General features: G+C 30.7%; 1 long non-coding RNA gene across 1 annotated transcript; it reads right to left on the bottom strand.

Moving 5' to 3' along the window:
* Nucleotides 1-2,041: 2,041 nt before the first annotated feature.
* On the bottom strand, nucleotides 2,042-5,290 carry LOC120350363. The gene is made up of 3 exons (XR_005570712.1): nucleotides 4,857-5,290; nucleotides 3,381-3,500; nucleotides 2,042-2,152 (listed from the first exon to the last, which is right to left on the bottom strand). It is a non-coding gene; the product is annotated as an uncharacterized LOC120350363 (long non-coding RNA).
* Between the last annotated feature and the right edge of the window lie 2,180 nt (nucleotides 5,291-7,470).

Here is a 7,470-nt window from a genome sequence, read left to right as displayed (position 1 = left end):
TAATATTACAAGATTAGAATTTAATATTCCTCTAATTTGTGTACCTTTGGATATGTAAATTGACTTATTCTTATTCAATAAAATATTTCTTATACCCTCTTAAGACTTGCGCAAGTCTTTTATATTAATTTCTTAATATTTATAACCTATCCGACGAGCTAGCTTTTATATTTTATTTCACTCGAAGCACTGAGGGCGCCCTAATTTATATATTTCAACTATTTATCACTCACGTGCTGAATTTTTATAAGCTGTTGGCGACGATTCGAATTTCCTGGTAGTCCTAGATTTTTGGTGGCCGAAGTCGTCTACTCCAAGGGATTAGATAAATATTTAAATGACTTTCGCTTTAATGCAGCATCACTAAAGCTGTGTTTTCGTAACGGGCAGAAGCAGAATCGATTGCAGCGCACCCAAGCGGGCAGAAACAGTAACACTCAAAGAACTAGTTCTTTGACATGAATTTTGCTTTATGTGTTATGGGTAATCAACTTTTTGGGTTGTCCAAAAGGTAATTCTAAAATTATTATTGGATATTTAATTCAATAAAGTGAATTAATTGATTTTTATTACTCAGATAACTTTTCCACAATTATTAGTTACTTCAATTATGCTAAATTTTATGCTTTATAGGCTTGTCAATCAAAGAGTTAACTTTTCATTTTCCTATGCTTGAAATTTGTAAGGGTAAATTATTTGAAGTAACTGATTGTATTTTATTATTAATAAGATATTATCTTAATAACTGGAAGCATTCCATTATTAATAATATATTATTATAATTATTTTATTAACTAGAATCAATTGCCTACAGAGTCAATGCATGTTCTTTGAATCACATCGTGTCTATAGGTAGGCCTACTACCTACCGTACCTACTATGAGTACCGTACTCAACTTCAAAGGCCTATTGAAGCTCTATCGAAAAAAAATTCAAATTAATAAATAAGTGCTTTACTTTTGGCATTTTTGGAATCTACTGGTTATATTACACCAAGAGAAATAAATATTGTAAACGTTTTTTAGGCAATTTTATTTTAGCAGTCCCCTTTTTGATCATTGGATAGGTACGGTCCCGGCTGATATACTTAAATAAGAATCGTGAGGCCCATTGATTGCCTTAATTAATATGCCTTCTCAGGCAAGGTTCAATCAGGGACTCCTCACCAGTAGAAGCTATACGAAAATTAGAAATTATTATTATTATTATTATAGATTACTGTAACACTTATGACATGTACAAAATGTATTCAAACATTCGAACTCAAACATACGGACTCTCTTGACAATGACATAATTAGAAACTGGTCATGCTTATTTTGAATATATTAGGGTAGGCCTACTAGTTATTTTTCATAATTAAACATTAAAGTTGCCCTTTTAAAATTAATACTTTATTAGATATTCATTAGAATTAGAGTAGCCATTCAAACTCCTTATTTACTATAATGTTCTAAAAGCTTATCAATTTTAATCAGAACCTTGGAAATACATCCAGGAAGGTAGAATTGAAAGTGATTATATTTTATGTGGCTTGGAACATAATATTTTCAACTTTTGCTTGAGTTATTTTTCATAGTCAAATAATTATTACCCCTTCAATGCAGTACATAAGTACGGTACTATTACTTAATTCTTGATGCAATTCATAATCGTGATAGCCTACCCTATTTTATATCCTATTCAAGTCTATTATTTAACTACATGATTTACCTACAGCATTTGCCAGTTAGCAATGTTAAATAATTTTATTATTTCAAAAAAAAAAAAAAAAAAAAAAAAAAACAGAAGCCATACAGAACCAATAAAGTTGTTTATAACAGTTCGATGCTGTTGGGTTGAATATAGTTTTAAGAATCCCTCAAGTATAAACCATCAAAACTAATTTTATTAGCTTCATGTCACTTGCAGTTTTCTTCAAAACTACCTGAATTGAAGCAGTTAGCGGGAGCGATCGACCCCCCCCCCAAAGAGGATATGAATAACATGAAATGAACACATCAAGATTTACTGAAAAAATCAATATATTTCTTAGATTAGTCCATCTCTTTCTTCTGTAGGCTACTACATCATACATGAATCATATCTATGGAATATTATTTGTAGTTGATTTTCTTTGTCATCCTCTACTTCTGGCTGGTACACCACTAGGCCTGAAATCAAAAAGTTATTGATAATTATTTATTATTCATTATAAAAAAACTTTGCAAAGTGAATTCTGTTTGTAATCTGTATGAGTTTTCAATTATATTTCTTGGCAAGAAACCCCCCCTATAATGAAAAAGTAATATTATATGAGAAATTCCAATAAATTCATACAATCAGTTGAATTATTATTAGCATCAATCTCCATGCGGGAATTGGGATTAATCAGTGTGCCCCAAGGTCAAAAGAACTTGTTGGTGAACAACATATTTTTGATACCATGAACAATTCATTCATTTCTGTGGTCAGTAGGCCTACTTCTCGACCGTATGGTTTACTAACTCTTCCAAAATGTACTGCATAAAGTAATTGTTGGTTCTATATTTAGAGAAACAAGTTTAATGAAACAAATGGAAATATAATCAATTAATTGCTTAATCTGAAATGATGATTATCTACATTATAAGTAGAACTAAGTGATTTGAAAATAAATACCAAACTGTAAATACATAAATCTCTCAAAATAATGCAGGTATTTCATCCATGAATTCAATCATAAATTTTAAAAGGTGGAATCACTGTCATTAAAGCTATTATTCAGTGTTTTCTACCAGCACTTGCTGAGTGAATTTTTGAAGTCATCTATTCATAGTTCAAATGTATGGTCATTCATAAAGTTCAACATTCACTTAAGATCAAGATGGTCAGTTGAGAAGATTGTTTTAAAAATAATGTATTCACTTATCATTCAGGGAATAGAGCTGTTCATAATATTTGGGATTCCTCCCATAAAGAAATTTATGTAACAAAGTTGAATAATGTGATAACATTTTAACATCAAATTATTGATTTAATGTTATCACATTATTAGATTCTGTTACACAAATTATTTCTTTATGGAAGGAATCCCAAATATTATGAACAGCTCTATTCCCTGAATGATAAGTAAATACATTGTTTTTTAAACACTCTTCTCAACTGTCCATCTTGATCTCATGTGGTATACTGTAATATGTACTGAAATATTGTATACTGTAAGCTATTAATGATTTCAAAATTCAGTAAGTTTTACAATTATTTTAGTCACATACCTGTTATGTCTTACTATTTATTGAATATCTAACATCAAATCGATAATAAAACATCGAAGTGGATAAACTTTTTGAAAAAATGGGAAACTGTATAAAATGACATTGCCTATATAAAGTTTAAAAAATGAGTGGAATTTTATCTTACCTAACTAACTTATTCTAACTATGGGTTCCAAAGAATTTTTCCATCCTGGTCAACAAAAAAGAATTCATATGCATTTCCTTTTGAGCACATTCTCTTCAATATTTTTTTTGTAAATGGTACCTGAAAAAAGAAACATATTTAATCTTTCAACATATATATCCATTTGGGAGATAAAGAAAAGTTAATCATCAATGATAGATAATACATAGTTTGGACTTTGAATAAATTAGAAGTGAACTGGGCCTCAATAAACTATTTACATTAGATAGACTATACATACTATAAGTATATAGTATATTTGTAGCACATAACAGAAAACACTTTAAAGTTTTATAATATAAATTAAAACAGGAGACACACGACATAGATAGATTAAAAAAAAACACTGAAAAACTTACATTACACTCTCTGCTCGGTCGAGAAAAGGGACACAGTTCCTCGAAAATTTCTGATTATAATGTAAGTTTTTCAGTGTTTTAAATCCATCTATGTTGTGTGTCTCCAGTTTTAATTTTTACTATTTACATTGATATACCTGGCATCATATATATATTGGCATCATCAATATCAATCAATAGAGCATAAATAAGTTTTTCAAATACATTACTATTTTAGTTTTAAATGAGTTTGGTAGCAATGGTCAACCAGAAAAATAGTAGCCTACCTATTTTATATTTTTTCAATGACAGTCTTTCAATATTCACTGACTCTGATCAAGTTATTTCTATAACAATCCATGTAATTTTGTTTCCAAGTGAATTTGAATTAAAAGAAGATTAATTCATAGATAGGTACCAAAGACAAAGTAAATGTTCTAATAGTCAGGTTAGTTTTGTTATTGTATTGATAAACTATGTGTTTACAATATTTTGAGGTGCAACAAGGATAATGGAAGTTTAGGACTTAGAATGTAATGAAATACTTCAAAGTCAAATGATGATGTTATTTTCAATAAATCTGTTTGTGAAAACTACTAGCTGCATTAAAAAAATGTATTTTGTGATTAGGCCAACTCAATGAAAGTGTAAAAGATTATTAGCATGAAATGCTATCTTATCTTATCATGAAATGCAAAATGATATCTTGGTTGAATAATGTTCTGAATTTGATCATTTAATGTTAATCTGATCAACCAAGCTTGAATGAGTTTAAATCTAAATAGTTGATTAGATTTCTCTCTTTCTTGTGATAATTCTCTACCATACACAAACTGGCTAGTCCAGGCTTTACATTATTATTAAGTAAATACTAGAAATTATACTTTAAATAAATAAACCTACGTCTACCTACTTCTAACTTCTTGAAAAATGAAAAAGATAGCAATTTAGACCTAGAGACTAGGTTATTAAAGACCTACTACAGTAGGCTACCTGAATAAAAATTGTAAACATGCTGGTAGGCTACTTATAAAAATTATATCAAATTGTGTACGGTTGATCTAGCCTACTTTATTATGAGAAATTTAAGTCTACTTACTTGACTCCTCTATCACATCAGCAATTTTTAACCATATTCTACTTTTCAAATAGGTAATTCGTTGTGCAGGTCAGGAAAGTACTAAACTTTGAACTGTCGCATCAAATTTATAATTAATTTCACGCCTTTCTGTTGTAAATCCATTTTCAATTTCTCTTGTAAAAATTATAAGAATAAAGAAACCAATGGAAATATTTTATACCTCAATTTTCTACTGAAAATTAATTTCACAGTATAATAGTACCGATCCGAAATCTGACAACCAATATCAAAACAAACCATTCAACAATTAAAGATTGAGGTTAAAAAGAACATGGCGTCTGATCCAGCGAAAGAATATTCTGCCGGTGTCACGTGATCAGAGCAGAAAAATATTTCGAAGCTGTCTGTTCCCGTCGACAGAATCCCGAAATTAGTTCTTTTTCGACAAAACGGTTCACGAGCAGTGATCGGTCGAAGCAAAATAGCATTGTGTTGATAGGCCTTAAAATGAACGGCAAAATGAACGACAGTTCGTCTCTGATTTGAATAGTTCTTTTTTTCTGCTCAACTTTCTGCCGATGGGTGAACACTCCCATAAGAACCAATGTTAATTTAAAGTGAATTCTGTCGTCTGCCCGTTACGAAAACACGGCTTAAGTCTTATAGAAAATTAATAAATGGATTTAATCTTTAAGTCTTTAAAAAGTACAATGTAATAAAGGGTTTTGTGCTCTACAAAATTTTAGTATCCTTCCATAGTGGTGTCTCGCAGGCAAGTGGGCAGGTTCTACTTTTATTTCCACAATTTTCATTTCCGACTTGCAAATTTACATAAATTTAAATAATTCGTTACTACGCCATTTAAAGGTTCAAATAGTCCATGCTAATCTACTAAAGTATTACCTATATCATATATATGATATTTTATATTTCCTCAGGCCATATCCAATACATAAACTGAATACTAAAAATTTACAAAATCTTATCATTTATAGAAATATTTATAAATACATTTGAATCGGCTCTCTATTGCCGCCCATCGATTACTACAATTTGATTGGTTCATGCAAATTCACTACGGTATACATGCGCCTAGGAACCTCCTACTTCCTTAATACTCTAATTTATTTTTATTTGGTGGTTTAAGTACATCTATTTCATATAGTATATTTTATAAGGTTTATAAGTTGTTTCTACCTCTACAACAATTAGCCATGTGCTTTTTTAAAGTCCTCTAGTTGCATACCATTTGTTTACAATAAATTTTTGCCAAGGTGTCTGGCTAGATTCTACATTATGCGTCTTGATCGATCATTAGGTCGCCGATCAGTAGGTATTTTAAGCCTAACCTCAAATTTTCCAATACTTCATATAATATAATATAAGTAGCAAATAACTTTCTATTTCTATTCGGCTGTTCTAATTTTAGCCATGCTACCTGATATTATCTAATCTTTTAAAATAATCGTTATCGCATTTGGTGATACTAGACTAGCTATTTCACTTCAGACCTATAAAATTATTCCAAATAAGGATTTTGCTTGCCCATCATATTTTAATATGTTACAACATCTAAACATCTAAACATCTAAACATCTAAACATCTAAACATCTAAACATCCAAACATCCAAACATCTAAACATCAAAACATATAAACAGAAGTTGCTCGTTTAATAGTAAAGGATTACTTTTCATGGCTTTAGAGCTTTTAAACTTGCTCTATCCGGAGAAGTCTGTTTAAAACAAGCATTTGCTCGTTTGGTCTACCCCAGCCACAGATGAAGAAATTCCAAATAATATAATTCCTGTCAATATAATGAATTTGATACAGTTTGATATTGATTTTTTCTAGCTGATTCTACATTTGGAAAAGCTTATTATTTTTGAAAGGGTTTTCTATGGGAAACCTTATGGAATGGCTTGGAAAGAATTGTAGAAATGTTCATTTAAAGCCTCATGAAAAGGCTTTCTAAGTGCATCTAGAAACGCGTTCTACAATTATTATCAAGCATGTAGGCTCTTGGTCATATAATTGTATCAAGGGAACAACGAAAATTCACTGCAAGTCTCTTTCTTCGAGACCTTAGCCTACTACTTTTGTAACAGGAAAATTTGTGCTGCCTACCAAGAATTTCATAAATACAATGGATGAGTTCTAAGACCTGTAAATTATGTTAAGAGAACAAACCTCTTACCCAGCACGATGTAGATAGGCCTAACTGAATTATTTTCCGTCTCAAATGAGAATTTGGCGGGCTAAAATTCGCGACTAAAGCTTGTTTCTTCTTCACTGGCTGTGGCGACGACTTGAATTTCATGCGGTGAAGAGTTTCGGAAACTTCCTGATTGCTATTGGATTTCCAATTGTTTTCAAGAAATACAACGTTAACCATTGTCTCTCTCCTCAATCAACTCTACTTCCATACTTTCCTGATTCCTTTCCTCCTTCCACTTTCTACATACTAGACGTTCATTTCCCATCCTCATCAATCTTGCACATTCATTCACTCACTAACATTTCTAAACTATTCCTCAACAAACAATGAAGAAACACAGGAGAAAAATAGGAAGATTCAGGATACTATCTTAAGAATCATCCACTTTGGAACTTCGAAATGACATACATCTGTT

Source organism: Nilaparvata lugens, chromosome 1, assembly GCF_014356525.2.
Source record: "Nilaparvata lugens isolate BPH chromosome 1, ASM1435652v1, whole genome shotgun sequence".
Taxonomy (NCBI): domain Eukaryota; kingdom Metazoa; phylum Arthropoda; class Insecta; order Hemiptera; family Delphacidae; genus Nilaparvata; species Nilaparvata lugens.
This window is presented reverse-complemented; position numbering and strand designations above follow the sequence as displayed.